The sequence below is a fragment of the Camelus dromedarius genome, chromosome 5, assembly GCF_036321535.1.
Source record: "Camelus dromedarius isolate mCamDro1 chromosome 5, mCamDro1.pat, whole genome shotgun sequence".
Taxonomy (NCBI): Eukaryota; Metazoa; Chordata; class Mammalia; order Artiodactyla; family Camelidae; genus Camelus; species Camelus dromedarius.
In genome coordinates, this window is record NC_087440.1 from 56,956,804 (window position 1) to 56,977,288 (window position 20,485).

General features: G+C 38.1%; 1 protein-coding gene across 1 annotated transcript in view; it reads right to left on the reverse strand.

Annotated features, from left to right (window-relative positions):
- SLC35F4 (solute carrier family 35 member F4) overlaps window positions 1-20,485 on the reverse strand; it is a 222,152-nt gene that overhangs the window by 131,332 nt on the left and 70,335 nt on the right. The gene's annotated exons all lie outside the window — the stretch shown is intronic.

Below are 20,485 nucleotides of genomic sequence, written 5' to 3' on the forward strand. Positions count from 1 at the left end.
TTCAAGTGCACATGGAACATTTTCCAGGATCGATCAGGTACTTGGGCACAAAAGAAACCTCAACAATTTTTAGAAGATAGAAATTATCTCAAGCATCTTTACTGACCACAATGCCATGAAACTGGAAATCAACAACAGAGAAACAAAGGAGAAAAAAAGGAAAGCATGGAGATTAAACAATATGTTATTTAAAAAACAATGGATCAATGAGGAAATCAAAGCTGAAATTAAAAAATACCTTGAGACAAATGATAATGAAAGCACAACCACTCAAAACCTATGGGACACAGCAAAGGCAGTGCTAAGAGGGAAGTTTATAGCGATACAGGCCTTCCTCAAAAAAGAAGAACAATCTCAAATAAACAATTTAACCCACCACCTGAATGAATTAGAAAAAGAAGAACAAAAAGCCCCAAAAAGCAGCAGAAGGAAGGAAATAATAAAGATCAGAGAGGAATTAAATACAATAGAGATTTACAAGACCATAGAAAAAATCAACCAGACCAAAAGCTGGTTTTTTGAAAAAGTAAATAAAATCGACAAACCTCTGGCCAAACTCACAAAGAAAAAAAGAGAGAGCACAAATTAGCAAAATAAGAAAGGAAAATGGAGAAATTACAACAAACAAAATAGAAATACAGAATATCATACGAGAATATTATGAAAAACTATATGGAACCAAACTGGATAACCTAGAGGAGATGGACAAGTTTCTGGAAACATACTGTCCACCAAAACTGAATCAAGAAGAATCTGAACACTTGAACAATCCGATCACTAGAAAGGAAATAGAAATAGCAATTAAAAACCTCCCTACAAATAAAAGTCCAGGACCGGACGGCTTCGCCGGGGAATTCTACCAAACACAAAGAAGAACTCATACCAGTCCTTCTCAAACTCTTCCAGACGATTGAAAAGGAGGGAATACTCCCAAACTCATTCTATGAAGCCACCATCACCCTGATACCAAAACCAGGCAAAGACACTACAAAAAAAGAGAATTATAGGCCAATATCACTGATGAACATAGACGCCAAAATCCTCACCAAAATTTTAGCAAATAGAACCCAACAACACATAAAAAAGATTATACATCATGACCAAGTGGGGTTCATCCCAGGGACACAAGGCTGGTTCAACATACGCAAATCAATCAGTGTAATACATCACATCAACAAGAGAAAGGACAAAAACCACATGATCATCTCAATCGATGCAGAAAAAGCATTTGATAAAATTCAACACCCATTTATGATAAAAACTCTCGCCAAAGTGGGTATAGAGGGAACATATCTCAACATAATAAAAGCTATATATGACAAACCTACAGCCAGCATAGTACTCAACGGTGAAAAACTCAAAAGCTTCCCACTAAAATCTGGGACAAGACAAGGATGCCCACTATCACCACTCCTATTCAACATAGTCCTGGAAGTCCTAGCCACAGCAGTCAGGCAAGAGAAAGAAATAAAAGGGATCCAAATTGGAAAAGAAGAGGTAAAAGTGTCATTATATGCTGATGACATGTTACTATATATAGAAAACCCTAAAAGGTCCACACAAAAGCTACTAGAGCTGATTGAAGAATTCAGCAAGGTAGCAGGTTACAAAATTAACGTTCAAAAATCAGTTGCATTTCTTTACACTAACGATAAATCAACAGAAGAAGAAAGTAAAGAAACAATTCCCTTTAAAATAGCACCCAAAGTAATAAAATATCTGGGAATAAATCTAACCAAGGAGGTGAAAGAATTATACACAGAAAACTATAAACCATTGATGAAGGAAATTAAAGAAGACTTTAAAAAATGGAAAGATATTCCATGCTCTTGGATTGGAAGAATCAATATTGTTAAAATGGTCACACTGCCCAAGGCAATCTACAGATTTAATGCAATCCCTATCCAATTACCCAGGACATATTTCACAGAACTAGAAAAAATCATAATAAAATTCATATGGAACCATCAAAGACCTAGAATTGCCAAAGCATTACTGAAGAGAAAGAAAGAGGCTGGAGGAATAACTCTCCCAGACATCAGACAATACTATAGAGCTACAGTCATCAAGACAGCATGGTATTGGTACCAAAACAGACATACAGACCAATGGAACAGAATAGAGAGCCCAGAAATGAACCCACAAACTTTTGGTCAACTCATCTTTGACAAAGGAGGCAAGAATATACATTGGAATAAAGACAGTCTCTTCAGCAAATGGTGTTGGGAAAACTGGACAGCAGCATGTAAAACAATGAAGCTAGAACACTCCCTTACACCATATACAAAAATCAACTCAAAATGGATTGAAGACTTAAACATAAGATACAATAAACCTCCTAGAGGAAAACATAGGCAAAACATTATCTGACATACATTTCAAAAATTTTCTCCTAGAAGAAATAAAAGCAAGAATAAACAAATGGGACCTAATGAAACTTACAAGCTTCTGCACAGCAAAGGAAACCAGAAATAAAACAAGAAGAAAACCTACGAAATGGGAGAAAATTTTTGCAAGTGAAACCGACAAAGGCTTGATCTCCAGAATACATAAGCAGCTCATACAACTCAATAAGAAAAAAATAAACAACCCAATCCAAAAATGGGCAGAAGACCTAAACAAGCAATTCTCCAAGGAAGACATACAAATGATCAAAAAGCACATGAAAAAATGCTCCATATCACTAATTATCAGAGAAATGCAAATCAAAACTACAATGAGGTATCACCTCACACCAGTCAGAATGGCCGTCATTCAAAAATCCACAAATGACAAATGCTGGAGAGGCTGTGGAGAAAGGGGAACCCTCCTACACTGCTGGTGGGAATGCAGTTTGGTGCAGCCACTATGGAAAACAGTGTGGAGATTCCTCAAAAGACTAGGACTAGACTTACCATATGACCCAGGAATCCCACTCCTGGGCTTGTATCCAGAAGGAAATCTACTTCAGGATGACACCTGCACCCCAATGTTCATAGCAGCACTATTTACAATAGCCAAAACATGGAAACAGCCTAAATGTCCATCAACAGGTGACTGGATAAAGAAGAGGTGGTATATTTATACAATGGAATACTACTCAGCCATAAAAACCGACAACATAATGCCATTTGCAGCAACATGGATGCTCCTGGAGAATGTCATTCTAAGTGAAGTAAGCCAGAAAGAGAAAGAAAAATACCATATGAGATCGCTCATATGTGGAATCTAAAAAACAAAAACAAACAAACAAACAAAAACAAAGCGTAAATAAAGGACAGAAATAGACTCCCAGACAGAGAATACAGACTTGTGGTTACCAGGGGGGTGGAGGGTGGGAAGGGATAGACTGGGATTTCAAAATTGTAGAATAGACTACACTGTATAGCACAGGGAAATATACACAAAATGTTATGATAACTCACAGAGAAAAAAATGTGACAATGAGTGTGTATATGTCCATGAATAACTGAAAAATTGTGAACACTGGAATTTGACACAACATTGTAAAATGATTATAAATCAATAAAAATATTTAAAAAAAAACAAACTACATGACGTACATATAATTATCCCCATTTTTCATAAGAAGGAATCAAAGCTTAAGAAGGTTAAGACAGTTTCTCTGGGTAAGGGTAACATGGCTAAAAAGCAGGCAAACTCGATGTTCTTAACCTCTAAATAAATAAATATACAATGTATTAACGTCTCCATGTAATTAGTAGTAAATATCTCCACTTTACAGATAAGAAAACTGAGGTGCAGAGAGGCTCAGATGCCTGGTACTAAGACAAGTAAGTTCTTATAACCAAGTGTGATGACCTTCAGACTAATGCTCATTTAGAAACTTTTCCCTTTTGTTACGACTGTCTACAAATGTCCCACCCTGCTGTTTTCAAGTCATTACCTGTTTTGCGTAAGTGGAGATTTACTTGAGCTGAGTATCTTAGAAAAGGCAACAGTGGAAAAAAATCATTTCACTTAAAGTTATGAATGCCTACAGCTTCTGGACTAGGTTTTTATTTTTGGTTTAATATTTAATTTAGGCTTCTTGCAGGTGAAGGCAAAATGAGGTTGTATACAAAGAAAACTGAACTACATTATAAGGAAAAGGATAAAAATAGAAGGATGTGAGTTTTCAAAAATGAGAGTGGACATATAAAAAATTGTATGCTCACAATGAAAATCTCATATAACACTTATGGGGCATTTGTAATTTTTTGAGGCACAGAATTTGGCCTTCATCAAATTTTTAATAAGTCAACATGGAACACTGAATCCTGAGGTCCTAAAACTAAGCACTTGAAAAACATGTCCCATGTGTGTGATCTGATGTGTGTATATTTTTTTTTCCCTCACAACCAGGCAATCCATTACTTTTCTCAGATACTTGGGTAGGGAAGCAAGATTGCTAATTAGACCTTCCTACTCTAGGCTTCCAGAAGAGCTCACCTCTCTACTGCCATCACTTCCACTTTTCTGATGGAGTCAGTGCCATCCCTAAAAAGCAACTCTAGAGAGATGAAGTTTGTTGGGGGTGGGGGGTGGGGGGGTGGAAGATTCCGAAGAAAATTTCTTACATTTTCATGGTTTTGGTTTTATTGGTCTGATTTCTAATCCTTTTTCATGACAATTTGCTGACTTACAAGTTCACCTAGAAAAGTAACTTGCTCTCCCAAAAGAGGAGTCCCCAACCTTATTAAGCCTATCCCTCCATCACTCCAGATCCAGCTCTTTGGAGGATGGTACAGGCACCTAGAGTCCAGCACTCAGCCCTGGCTGGCTGGACACTCAGCATTAAGATGGAAAGCCCTGTGTCTCATAGGGAGTCCAGTATGGCCTTTACCCATCAGGATCTGAAGTGGCCATGTCCTGGTTTGTTTAATAAACACTGATATCACAGGAAAGCATGTTTGGATCCTGCTGTGGCTACCACAGAAGCAGAGCACAGGGGTGTGTGACTTTGGGAAGCAGGTAAAAGCTCCATGGCAAGGGGCAGTCACATAACCAGGGCTCCCTCTCTCTGAGCACTGCACGTAGCCAAGCATTGTCTTCACTCCTCCTTTTAGACTTTGGGACCCCCACCAGTGGCTTTGCCTTAGTCTTGAGGCAGCGGGGGAGAGAAAAGAGACTTTGCTTACATGACAGGGCCATATGTACTGTGGAACATGGAATATTTCTAATACTGGCAGCATCTGATGAAGAGGTGGTCTCTGCACAGGGGCACACACAATCTTCTTGGGACTGTGTTCAGTTGCACCCAAACCCCCACTATCACGGAAGACTCCAGACCCTTTCTCCTGGTTGGGTCTCCCCAACACTTGGCCGGGCAGCACCTGGACAGCCCCATGATTCTTGACTATCAGCTCCCATGAGCCTTTACAGGGAACCAAGGAGACGTATTCCTCTGCATCCTCTGAGTAGATGTGCGTGAGTAGGGTTTTCCCTCTTCTTTTCCCCGGATACCTCAGGCCATGGTCTTTTCAAATCCCACTATCACGGGCCTTCAGAAAGCTCTACACCACATGCAGGTACCCATTGCTCTGGTCCCCATACACCCTCAAACCTCAAGTATATTTGTACTTGAATACATACTTTTACTTTTAACCTATTTGTACCCGTATATTAAAGTAGATTTTAAGTAGCATACTTTTAATCACTGTAGCTTCGTAATATATTTTGAAATCAGAAAGTGTTATGCCTCAAGCTCTGTTCTTTCTAAGCTTGCTTTGGCTACTGGGGGGTCTCTTGTGGTTTATGTGAATTTTATAGTTGTTTTTTATTTATATTGGGTGATGGATATTTTTGTATAAGTACAAATATACTTGAGTCTTTTCCCTGGGACATAGTTCAGATACTTGGAAACTGTTTGATCTTTTTTTTTCCCCCTGTGTTGGGAGTTTTGCTTTTAAGATGTCTTAGGAAGGACCAGAACAGGATTTAGCCTAGGGTTAATCATTTCCTACTAGTGAGGCAAGACCCTTCTGAGTACTCTCCCAGTGCCCCATGAATTAGGAGAGTTTCCTGTCTGGCTGGTATGAACAGACACTATTCCCAGTCCTGTGGGAGCCTCAGACACTTGTAATCCTTTTGGAAGACTCTTTCCCTGGCCCTGGGGATTTTCCTCACATGTATGTAATTTGTTGAAAATGCAAATGGAATTATCTGCAGATCTCTTGAGTCTTCTCTCTATATAGGTCTCTCCTCTCTGGAACTCTACCCTTTGAAATCTAGCCAAATTATTTTCTCCCAATTCTCTAGATTCTTAACTGCTTCTCCTCCATCTCCTCTTCTTGCACTGCAGACAAGAAATTCTCTCCAGGCAATAAGCTGAGATGATTGTGGTACCTGATCCATTTATTTTCCATCTTTGAGGGAATCACTATTCTCTATTGTCTGAAATCCAGCATCTTGAAAACAGCAGTAGCACATATTTTATCCAAGTTTTAACCATTTCAGGCAGAAGGATAAATCTGGTCCTCATTATTCCATTCTGGCCAAAAGCAGGTGTTCTACCATTCTTGACATATACATATGTGTGAGTTCTCCTGGTGGGAGAAACTGTTTACTTTCTAGAAAATCCTAATGTGATTTCATTAATCCTACAAAGGTGTAAAATGGCTCAGGGATAGGTAAAGACTGGTGGTGGCTATAACCAAGAAAACTTTAAAAGATCATTTTAAAAGTCTGGATAATGAAGACTTTGTTTGGAAAGTTAATTTTCAGGAAGAGTAAATTATTACTTCTTCATTTTTAAATTATTACTAATTTCTGATGTATACTGATTTATAAAACATTAAAGTTGTCCATTGTACATTAAAGTATCTATTTTGTACAGACTTTTATATATTCATCATCACATAACTAATTCTCATACTCATATGGAATCAGTAAGGCAGATTTTTAAAAAAATAGAAAACACCTACCATCAGCCCATATTTGTAACCAAAGACTAAGGGAATTTTCCCTTAAAGCACAAAAATGCATCACAGATGAGCACAAAGCATCTTGCAAAGAGAACTATTTCAGCAGGGGAAGAAAACTGCACAAATGTTGGTTAACCCTGGTGAGTGTGACTGTGTACAAACACTTCCCTCTTCTTGACTCTCAGCAACAGAAACCATTTCCTGCTACGTTAAGAAAAAATGAAACTTATTTAAAAGGATATTGGGAGGCTCACAGAACTGATACAAAAGCTGTAGTATCTAGCTAGGAAAGTAGGTTGAAAGCAAGATATTTGGGAGGTTAGACCCCACTGCTAAGGCATGCCATGAGAACAACCTGGGGGGGGGGGGGTGTCTTTGCTGACACAGCTGGCCAAACTCTTACGACTAGTAAAATGAATTCAAGCCAGCATTACTTCTTCATATCACTCGCTCAAGTTTCAAAGTCTCAGGCAAGAGTATCCAGTTGGGCACATCTAATTTATGCACTTGCAGCTTTGCTGTTGGCTTTCAGAGAAAGCATGAAACCCTGCTTCTTTCCAAGACTCACCCACTGATGGTTTTCCTAGACAAAGAGAATACGTGAAGATGCCAGACAGCAAATAAAACTAAAGCCCACTGTATCTGTCTTTTGGGAACTTTCATTTTTATTCTGTTAAAAAAACTTATCCAAGACTTGGACATGGGACAAAGGGATTACTAAGAACCACCCCTGTAGTACTAGGCATTATTTGGCACTGCCCAAGGGTTATCTGATTTTCTATGGATTTTTACCTTTGTTCACTTTGCTACTTGCTTTTTTTTGCTATTTTTTTTTAATTGAAGTACAGTCAGTTTACAATATTGTGTCAATTGCTGGTGTACGGCACAATGCTTCAGTCATACGTGGATATACACTTATTCGTTTTCATATTCTTTTTCACCAGAAGCTACTACAAGACATCAAATATAGTTCCCTGTGCTATAAATATAGACTTGTTTATCTATTTTCTATACACCAGTCAGTATCTGCAAATCTAAAACTTCCAATTTATCCCTTCCCACCATCTTTCCCCACTGGTAACCATAAGTTTGTTTTCTATCTCTGGGAGTCTGTTTCTGTTTGGTAAATAAGTTCATTTGTCTTTTTTTTTTTTTAGATTTTTATATATGAGTGATATCATGTGGTATTTTTATTTCTCTTTCTGGCTTACTTCACTTAGAATGAGATTCTCTAGGGCCATCCATGTTTCTGCAAATGACATTATTTTATTCTTTTTCATGGCTAAGTAGTATTCCATTGTATAAATATACCACATCTTCTTTATCCAGTCATCTGTCGACAGACATTTAGGTTGTTTCCATGTCTTGGCTATTGTAAACAGTGCTGCTATGAAGATTGGGGTGCATGTGTCTTTTTGAAATAAGGTTCCCTCTGGATATATGCCTAGGAATGGGATTGCTGGATCATATGGTAAGTCTATTTTTAGTCTTTTGAGGTACCTCCATACTGTTTTCCATAGTGGCTACACCAAACTGCATTCCCACCAACAGTGTAGGAGGGTTCCCTTTCCTTCACTTTGCTACTTGCTATTGATTAGGATAATTCACAGTTCTGTAAAGGGAGAAATTAATTGCAGAAAATAGTGATGTAACTTGTCTCATAGCAATAAAATGAATTATTCCAATGATACAAATATTTTATATCTAAGACCTAAACAAGCAATTCTCAAATGAAGACATACGAATGACCAATAGGCACATGAAAAAATGCTCAATATCACTAGTTATCAGAGAAATACAAATCAAAACTACAATGAGGTACCACCTCACACCAGTCAGAATGGCCATCATTCAAAAGTCCACAAATGACAAATGCTGGAGAGGCTGTGGAGAAAAGGGAACCCTTCTACACTGCTGGTGGGAATGCAGTTTGGTGCAGCAATTGTGGAAAACAGTACGGAGATGCCTCAAAAGACTAAAAACAGACTTACCATATGACCCAGTAATCCCACTCCTGGGCATATATCCAGAATGAACCCTAATTCAAAAAGACACCTGAACCCCAATGTTCACAGCAGCACTGTTTACAATAGCCAAGACATGGAAACAACCTAAACATCCATTGACAGATGACTGGATAAAGAAGATGTGGTATATTTATACAACAGACTAGTATTCAGCCATAAAAAATGACAACATAATGCCATTTGTAGCAACATGGATGTCCCTGGAGAATGTCTAAGTGAAGTAAGGCAGAAAATGAAAAATACCATATGATACCACTCATATGAGGAATCTGAAAACAAAAAAAGAAGGAGGAAGAGGAGGAGGGGAAGGGGGAGGTTAAGGGGAAGAAGGAGGAGGAGGAGAAGGAAAAGAAGAAGACAAGTGAACTTAAATATAAAACAAAAACAGACTCAGAGAAATAGAATACAAACTTGTGGTTGCCAGAGGGGAGAGGGATAGGAAGCGATAGACTTGGAATTTGAGATATGTAGATATTGAGAGGTATACATAGAATAGATAAACAAGTTTATACTGTATAGCACAGGGAAATATATACAAGACCTTGTAGTAGTTCACAGTGAAAAACATGAAAATGAATATATGCATATTCATGTATGACTGAAAAATTGTGCCATACACCAGAAATTGACACGACATTATAAACTGACTATAACTCAATAAAAAAAGGAAAAAAGAGAACCCCAAAGTTGTAGTTCTACTGTCTTGTAGAATATTAGCCACTTTTGGAATCTAAATTATTAGTCTTATTCAAACATCCTTCCTTTCATTTAATGTAAACACTTCAGTGCTTCTCCAGTCCTCTTTGCATCAACTTTCCCATCTTGCTAGTTCTATCATAAATGTGTTACAGAAGTTTTCGAAATATGTTCATTTTATATTTGTATAAGTCATGCTTTTAACTTTTTTGGAATTTATACTTTGATAACACTTTCTGCTAATATCAAAATACCCAACTTCAGGAGATACCTTGCCACTCCTACTTTCTCTAGCTCATTCGTGGACAAAAAAGTGTGTAAAGAAAGATATCTATTCTCCTTAATACAACTAATAAGGCACATTAGAGAATAAGTTTTTAACTTAGAACTCATCTACAAGACAGAAACAGACTCACAGACATAGTAAACAATCTTATAGTTACTGGGGGAAAGTGGTGGGAAGTGATAAATTTGGGAGTTTGAGATTTGCAAATGTTAGCCACTATATATAAAAATAGATAAAGACAAATTTCTTCTTATAGCATAAGGAACTATATTCAATATCATATAATAACCTTTAATGAAAAAGAATATGAAAACGAATATATATATATATATATGAATATATATATATGAATATATATATATATGAATATATATATATATATATGAATATATATATATGAATGACTGGGACATTGTGCTGTACACCAGAAATTGACACATTGTAACTGACTATACTTCAATTTAAACAAATTTAAGATAAAAAAGAGTATCAAATATTTAGAGGCAGGATTGCATCGTGATTGAGAGTGCAAACTCTAGAGCCAGAATAGCTGTTCTTTACTGGCTTTGTAACTCTGGGCAAGCGACTCAACTTTTCTCTGCATCAGGTTCATTTTCTATAAATTTATGATAATATCTATTGGGTTGTTATGAGGATTAAATGACCTGATACCTACAAAAATCTTAAATTAGTGCCAGAAGCACAGAAAGTGCTATACAAATATTAAGAGTATGAACTGTAACATATCATATATATTATTCTAAGTATAGTTTATATTATTCCAAGTATATATTATTAATGTTCCCACTTCAGGTTTGCGAAGTACAGATTTATAATCCTTTAATGGTTAATGATACCACTTTCTGAATACACATCTTCTCTACCATTCCATGCTACTGTAACTTGTATTTTCCAAAGGAAGTTATCTCAACAGACACAATGCTATTTCTCATCTCATTTACTGCTTTGGATGTAACCTTGGCACACTCTTATCATGAGGTGGTATCTAATTACCTTTCCATGGAACCTAGGCCGGTCTTAGTGACTTACCTCGCCAACAGAACATGGAGGAAGTGACATTCTGTGATTTGGGGGTTAGGGCATAAGAAGTCTTTGAACACTTACTATTGGGATGCTCCTATTGTGAACCCAACCACTATGCACCCAGAAGCACAAGCCGCATGGAGAGGCTACATGTCAATAACTCTAGTCAACTGCTTTAAGAGAGTTCCCAGCCAATTGTCAATCACGTAACTGAGTCATTTTGTTGTTTACCTATCTGAGCCTTCAAATGACTCCAGCCCTACCCCACTCCTATTTGAGCAAAATTGCATGAGAGATCACAAGCAAGTATCTCCCAGCCAAACCCAGTCAACCCACAAAGTCATAAGAGTAATAATAAATTGTTATTTTAAGTCACTAGACTTTAGGATGGTTTGTCATGGGGCAATGAATGACTAAAACACATATCCTTCTGGTCTCCCTACCACATGGTTCTAAGAACAAGACTCTCTTACTTTGTCTCATCTGCAAGTTGATCTACCTAAATCATTGTGCATAAGCAAAAGTAAACTAAAATTCTAGCTGTTTCAAATCGTCCTCTTGGACACGATCTAAAGAAGCTACAAGTTCATAGCTCATGTACAGAACAGTAATTTTCAGCATAAATATTTGAAATTAATGAGAAGTCTTTGAAGCATTTCTTAACTTAAACTTTCCCCTCTTTTCAAGAATTCTAAATTGCCTTTTTGTCAAAGTGACCCTGACTATTATTGAGTTCTAGGGTTTTTTAAAGCCCGACACAAGTGAAAACTGAAAAATGTACCATTTAAAGGTTGCAAATAGTTTGATGCCACTTTAGGAAACTGTAGACATTTGATTATCCTTTGTGGTAAATTAACTTTTGGTTTAGAGCTAGGAAAGCCAATGGACTTTCAGTTAGGCCAAAGTATTGCAAAGACCCCTTTCTAAAAACTGGGCGGTTTTGAGCCTGCCACTCCAAGGAGCCGAGGTTCCTTATAACAATGCAAAGTTCTGTCTCATAGGTGAGCAGAGTGATAGCTTTGTAGGTAATATTATCTTTAAAGCAGTGATTCTCAAACTTGAAGCCATTTTTAAAAAGAAAAAAAAATTACCAGAAATCCTCAGGAATATTTTAAATGACTATTATAAAACTATTTAAATATGTACAAATATGTACTGTGTGCCAACTATGTGCCAGGCACTATTCTAGGCATTGGTGACAGGCTATGTCCCTGACCTCAAAGAGTTGATAAACTGGAACTAGAATCATGCACCCCAATGTTCAGAGCAGCACTATTTACAACAGCCAGGACATGGAAGCAACCTAAATGTGCATCGTCAGATGACTGGATAAAGAAGTTGTGGTGTATACATACAATGGAATACTATTCAAGCATAAAAAAGAATAAAATAATGTCATTTGCAGCAACACGGATGGACCTAGGGATTATCACACTAAGTGAAGTAAGTCAGACAGAGAAAGACAAATATTATATGATATCATTTATATGTGGAATCTAAAAAATGATACAAATGAATTTATTTACAAAACAGTAACAGACTCACAGACACAGAAAATAAACTTACGATTACCAAAGCGGAAATTGGAGGTGGTATAAATTAGGATTTGGGGATTAGCAGATACAAACTACTATTTATAAAACAGATTGACAACAAGGTCCTAGGGTATAGCCCAGGGAACTATAGTCAATATCGTATAATAATCTATAATGAAAAAAAATGAAAAGATTATATATATACGACTGAATCACTATGCTGTATATCAGAAACTAATAGGATATTGTAAATTAACTATAGTTCAATCAAAAACAAAAACAAAAGCAAAGCAGGCCATACAGATGAGGTAAAGATAACCTCTCTACAGGATCTTAGCAGTCAGATCTGGACTGTGAGGCAGTTGCCCACAAAGCCCATTCTGCACTGGGAACTGCAGACACAAGCATTTTAAAATGTATGTATAAAAATGTTTGAAAGTTTGGGGGAAATTATTGGCTCTAAAATAAGAAAACTGCTAAATCAATATTAATAGATGTTTAATTAAATGCTTACAAAATGTAACATTGTGTCAACAGCACTAATTGTTAAAATTACCATTCATTAAAATGTCATTACATTTGGAAATAATTAATTGGTCAGATTATCTCATTTTGCAAGAATTCTCGAACATGTACAATTGCCAAGAAATCATTGCCAATCATAAATAAAATGAGTTGCAAATAATTTCCAAAGGAAACTTACAAAAATCCTTTCATTCAGTTAATATTAAATTAACATGGGATATATTTTTTTGTCAATGTGTTTGATGTGTTTGATAGAAAAAAAGAGTATGGTCTTTAAAAGTCTGAGAACTTACAGGCAGCAACAGACTTAAACCTAACAAAGATCTGGTTGCCCAGGGCTCTCTGGACAATGGGCGGTAGGCGCTTTCTGAGGCACTGAATGAGGCCAGTTGTTGGGTAGGGAGGGGTATTAGCAAGGGCCCACCAGGGTCACTTTAAACCCACGCACTGCTTTTGTATGATTTTTAAAAAGGGGACCCTTCCAAGTAGTTGCAGCCCCAGCCAAAATACAAAACAAGATGATCTGAGAGTGGACTAGATTTCAACCTCTGTGTATCTCCTGGGCTAGATGCCCTTAATTCAGGACACAATGTGCACATGCACTCAGGGCAGTCATGAACAGTATTCTGAGGAAATTGCAACTTTGTGTAGTAATTTTTGGCTACCCTATGGCTATCCTTCCCTCCCATAGTTCTGAAAACTTAACCAGGTGTTCACAGAAAGTTTTGGCTTGGTCACTGTTTCGCTGGAGGAAACTGGTGGGAAGAACATGTCCCACATTTAAGACAAAAGGAAGACCAGGACTCCCTTCTCTTAGCTCAGAATGACATAACCAAAGATAGTTGTGTGCAGCACAGTGGAGATATGGTAAGAGTCACCAGCAGCCAAGACAGGTTAGGCAAGAGCCCAAAAGCATGGAAACTCATTCCTGAGCATGAGACAGCACACAACAGAGCTTAGAAATAACTGGGGGACACATGTGAGCACAGTGCGTGATAATCAGATGATTGGGTACTTAAAAGGAAATTCAAATTTACTTTGAAGTCACAGGTTCGAGAGGCCAAGGTCCTATGATAATAGCTTCTTCCCTTCACAGAGGCTCTAGTACAGCAAAAAGTTTAGGCAGAATAAGAGAATATTAGATAGAAAATAAAAATGAAAATTGCCTTCCCAACTTAAGTTCTAACATACTAATAATTACTTCAAATATAAATAGCCTAAATACACCAATCAAAAAAAATTGGCAGAGTGGATAATAAAACACAACTCGTCTATATGCTGTTTGTAAGAAATTTACCTTAAATTCAACAACATATAGGTCAAAAGTAAAAGGTTAGGAAAAGGTATACCATGCAAACTTTAATTTTGAAGAGCAGGACTGACTATATTAATGTCCAATAAGGCAGACTTCAGAGAAAAACAAATTACTAGAGACAAAGAAGGGCACTACGTAATGACTGAAGGATCCGTCCACCAGGAAGACATATTGATCTTACACGTGTAGTCATCCAACAACACAGCCTTAAAAAACATGACACAAAAGCTGACAGAGCTGAAAGGAGAAACAGACAAATCCACAGTTACAGCTGGGGACCTAACACTGTCCTCTAACCAACTGACTGAACTATGAGACACAAAATCAGCAAAGATGTAGAAGATCTGAAAAACAGAATCAACTGACATGATTTAATGGCCACAGATAAAGTACTACAGTCAGTAACAGCAGAATACATTTTTTTTAAATCATCCACAGAACATTCACTAAAATAGTCCATGACCATGGCCATAAGGCAAACCTAACAAATTTAAAAGAACTGAAATCTGACCACAATGTGTATTCTCTGATCATAAATAGAACTGAACTGAAAACCACTAACAGAAAGAAAAGGCCAATCCTTAAACGTGTGGAAATGAAACAACACACTTTTACATAATCCGTGGGGCAAAAACAAAGTCTTAAAGGAAATTTTAAAAATACTTAGAACAGAAATGATAAAACAACATAGCAAAACATGGAGAATGCAGCAAAGCAGTGCTGAGAGAGTAATTTACTGTACTAAAAAGCTTACATTAGAAATACAGAAAGGTCTTGAATGGATCAAGAAACTAGAAAAGGAGAGCAAAATAAACCCAAAGTATACAAGACGGAAATAACAAAGATAATAGCAGAAGTAAATGAAATTGAAAATAGGTAAACAGAAAAATCAATGAAACAAAAAGTTGGTTCTTTAAAAATAAATCAATAAAATGTATAAGCCTCTAGCAAGACAGACAAAAATATAGAGAAAGGACCCAAGTCACCAGTATCAGTATGAAGCAGACTCTCAGTGCTGATCCTACAGCCACTACAAGGATAAAAGGGCGACATAACAGAAGCTTTATGCATGTAAGTTCAACAACTTAGAAGAAATAGATCAATTCCTTGAAAATTACAAACTAATAACCAGGATAAAACAGATAATACAAATAGTCCTATTACCACTAAAGAAATTGGATTCATAATTTAAAAGCTCTAGAGAAAGAGCTCTTTAGGCCTCGACGGTTTCACTGGAGAATTCTACCAAGCACTTAGAGAAAAATTTAACACTGATTTTACACAATCTCTTCCAGAAAACAGAAGATGAACAAACACCTCCCAACTCACTTTGCGAAGTCAGTTTTATCTTGCTATCAAAACCAGACAAAGACAATACCAAAAAAAGGGTGAAACAGTGAATACTTTAGGATATTCTGTTGGCTTTACCTACACTAAAATGCTGCTTTCCCATTTATCCAGTAAGATTTAGGGATAGACATATTTTTTAAACAAATTTGCCTTCCCAATTTAGAGTCTTAGTCCAACTCCAGAGGAAACTTGTTTCTAAGAGAATGTAGCGAGAGTCCTATTTTTTTGTTAAAGAGGCAAGAAAAGGAAGAAACATCTCCCCAACAATGCAGTGATGTTCTCTAAAACTTTAAAACAGCAAGGCCCATAGAACAGTAAACAGTGATGAACTGGGGAAGGGGATTCACAAAGTTAACTTTTTATTTTTGGTCAGCAATGCTCATGCAGTAGTCAATCCCCCATGAAACCCTCCTAAAATTCTCAAAGCATCTCATGCATCGATGGCTTATCACAATTTTTCTCCATTTGTTTGGTTCTGCAATCACCATAAATTATACAGAGGGAAAAAGAAACCTAAGTATCTCAACCATGCGGATACTTCTAGAAGAAAGAGACTTGGTTCTCATTTTCCAGTTACTCCAAAGAATCCTAAGTTTGTAGAAAATATCACCCCTGACTTCAGAGAGGAGGGCAGTTAAACCATCCCAAGAATACTGACATCAGCCTTAATACTTCAGAGCAACCCTGGTAGGAAAAACCCACAACGTTTCCTCCCAAGCCATTCTGCTGCCCTGCCTCCGTACTTTATAATAGACTCTAGCAGCCCAGCTGGGCTTCCATTAGCAAGAACAGTCATGGGCCCAACTCACCCACAGGGCCAGGCACCCATCCTTTATTTCATGGTTTCTTTGAGCTCAGTCATAGGACCTAATGTGCATGTTTTCCTTCAAAGGGCCTCTATGCAAACCAGGTGAATTTATGCTCTCAAGAGTACACGCCAGAATGTTCAACATCCTTCCATAGAAATAACAAGCAGATGCAATCAGGCCAAACTTCATAAAATAATTCCATAATTTCGGTGTCACACATCCAACATGTTACCTATTTCTTTTAACATTTAGCGAATGGAAACCCGCCCTTTTCATTTTGGAAGGTGAATTCGTGGATTCTAGTAAGAAACATCACCTCTGAACAAAGGCTGCACAGAACCACAAGGGCAGGCAGGCAGGCACTCAACCAGAATAACTAAGCCGGTGCTGGAAGGGCCACGTCATCACCCACTACAAGACCCCTGTGAAAATTACAGAAACGTGGACTAAGGGTACCTGATCCGGTGCTGCCTGGGTGCTTAGAGATTCTGTAACAGCACTTTAAGTAGGGTTTTGAAAGCAGTGAAAATGAATTTTCTGCCTGTTTCTTTACAAGACCTGATGTAATATAAGTTTTAAATGGATTTTGACCATAATTTCCCATAGCCTAAGGGTGAGCCTTTTTTTGAAAAAAGAGCAGCTATATTTTCAATATTTTACTGATGCTTTGCATTAATCATTTAAAAACACCATCTGCCTCCTTTGTCAAGGGCCCCAGTTCTGAATTAAGAGAAAGTACCATAACAACAATAACAACAACAACAACAACAACAACAACAACCCCACAGGGAAAAAAAATAAAACTATAAAAGCACTAACCCAGAGATAAGTTCTGCAGACGACAGAGCAGGCGGGGTCCCAGGTGATCCATTTGGAACAGTGAAATGGAAGCCTGCACTAGTCAGCAGACAGCCTATTGAATGTCTCTCAGCAGTGGCACCCAAGTGCACTTCAGAGAGCAATTCAAAGGGAAGGGCACAGGGTCACAAGGCTCTTCCCATCTGACAAGTGGTGGCAGTGCAAGGGCTCAGTGACAGGACATCTGTCTGGGTATTGGGCCATGTGGTCATTGGCCAACTTACAGCACTTAGGGGATGTTCTGGGACATCCCTGGGTGTGGGGGCGGGTGGGGGATGCTGGGCATGGCTTTTTCGGCTTTTACAATTAAGAAGCCAGGAATATTGTATTTCCTACTTAGTTATTATCGTTGAGATTAGGGCCGTCTCATAACCCATGATCAAAGTTCCCAGGAAAACAAAGAATAAAATCACGCATCCTGAGAGGTGGGAAAAAAGGCCAAGACAAGCTTAACCTCTTGGGTTAAGTCTCTCTCTTCCTTGCAAGCTCTCCAAGCACCCCAAACTGAAGTGGGGGAATCTGGCACCGGGTAGGGCTAATGAGAAGAGAATTTGCATATATGTGACTAACAAGGACTGTCATGTCACATCTCTTAGGTACCTTTCTCCATGGCCAGCAAATGAATATGAGTCCTGGGATGCTTCACAATCCAGTGAACGCTTGGAACTTTCAGGCCAACTTATTATCCTGTAGGTCACAGTACAGAATAGTAAAACCTGGTTGTTGTGTCTACAATGGTGCATTTACAACCATGGGAAGTCAGACTATACTTCAATTTTAAAAATAAAATTAAAATAAAGCCATGGGAAAGACTGAAACCAAAAACTGTTTCGTCCTGCATACTCTAGGGGATAGGATTTCTTCACTTCAAATTTCTTAGTGTGAAAAACAGAGGCACTAGTTTTTCACATGCTCAAAACTTCACCGGCCAACTTTAAATTTCAAATCAGGCTCTCCCCCCATGGATTCCTCACAGATTACTCCACATTTCATAAACAATTCCAGTGTCATTTCAGGGCCTCCAACTGCTTTTATAGCATCAATGGAGTCTTCTGGAGAGTATAATTCTATCTCATATTCTTCTAATGACTTTGCTCCCAACTTTAGTTTCTCCAAGTCAGATTCCATCAGATTTTTTTCCCTCACTCTGCACTTATTAATAGCAAAGTTACCTGACTGGAAACCTCACCTCACCCCCTTCACTTCCATTTGTGTCCATAAACCATAGTTCCATTTGATAACTCTAGAAACCAATTTCTAACGAGCAATCTCAGACTCCTCTGGCTTCCCATGAGTGGGGCTGAAAACATGCTTCCCAGCCTGCAAGTCACTTCAGACCAAAGGTGCTATGAAACCGTAATGGAATTGCACAAATACTGCAGTAACATGTGTAGAGAAACTGGTAGGGGGATATTTCTCGTCAACATAGAACAGACGGCTAAAGGTTAGTTCCATATACATAAATCCTGCTACCTACTGTTTTCCTGAAACTACAGATTGTCACTTTATACAACCGTCCAGTAGTTTTAAAATTATGTAATTATGTTTTCCTATGTGCACCTGTGCTACACAGTACGGTCTCATAATTAATTTCACTTCGCATAGCATGTGTTGTCTTTGGCTTTATAACCCCTTCTCCAATCGCTAGCTATCCCTATAATTACACATAGAAGTAGGAAAAACTGTGTTGCAAAACTAAAGAAACGCACTTGAGACTTATGTAACACGCTCTACTACACATGCTCTCAGCCACCTTTTTCACTATCAGGAAGCAAAATGCCACCAACAGTGAATTACCAGGATGGGGGACATTTTTCTCATTTTTTTTCTTCCAGATCATGTAAGTAAATGTAATATTCAAAGCCAAATTCAAGCAATAATTTCTGGGATGAAAACCAGACAATTTGTGCTTCCCTGAAGACAACTGTCCTCCTTGAAGACAATCGCGTATGTTAAATATCAACTAGTTTTACTGAGCACTCGCTGTGGACTAGGCACATACATTGCACACATACACCATAAATAACCTACCAACCCTGCAGGGAGGGTTGATACAGATGATACAACAGGCAGCAACCCTGTTGAGGTCTTCCAGTGAGTACAGGACGAAGCCAGTAACCAGAAAGCCTTAGAGTTAGTAAGAGAGGAAGCCAGCATTCACATCCATGTGTGCCTTCTATTGAGGTGGGAAGCCCCATAAAAAGACCGGCAGGACCCCTAGGCAGGGCTGCTGCTCTCCTCCCAGCACTGTCTGGTTCCCTGGCCCAGAGGCTCTATCTCACTTTTTGCCTCTAAAGCAGCTAACTTACACCTAGAATTCTATTGGTTCCCTGAGCTCACTTCTGATTGGTTATTTCCTTCACTCCTGATTGGTTATTACTCTCATTTCTGATTGGTCCACTTCCCTAACTTCTGATTGGTCCATTTGTAGTACTTCATTTGCATGGAGCTCACTCCTGATTGGTCTATTTCTACAAAGCTTGTTCCTGGTTGGTCAACTTCAGTTGTACTTTATTTGCATATGATGTTGCAAAGTGTAAAAGTGGCAGCCTATAAAAGGCCTGTGTAAACCTACAGATGGGGTTCAGAGCTTGAAGTGTTGACTCCTCTGGGCCTGCTGGGGTAATAAACCTGAGTTCTCCAACTCTGTAAGTGCTGCTTGGTCTCTTGCCCAGATCCAGGTTGCTGTCACAACTGAGCTGTAACACCAAGCTGTAACACATTTTTCCGCAACATTTCCAAGGCTTGTGCCTTTCCTCTCTGCCACAGTTAAGGGACACTTTTTATTAGGAAAGCCAGCCTAGCATATTTAGCAATAGCTTTTCCACCACTGATGCTGGTTACTCAACTTAAAAAAAAAAAAAAAATAGCTTGTATAAAGAATTGTCTTTTCTTAATAGAAATTATGGCAAAAGAACCTCTAGAAAAACAATCCCCCTAACATGACCTGACAGGTGAAAATGACTAACAATTCCTTAAGTGTCTGTGGCAATCGCCAGTTACTTTGTGACAGCAGATTTCATATACTCACTGTCGTGTTGTCCCAGAGTCTCTAATGGGATTTCTCAGAAGCCAGTACTACCTCTGGGCCCTGAGAAATCAGTAGCACTAGTCACAGAAGCCATGTGTTCAGCT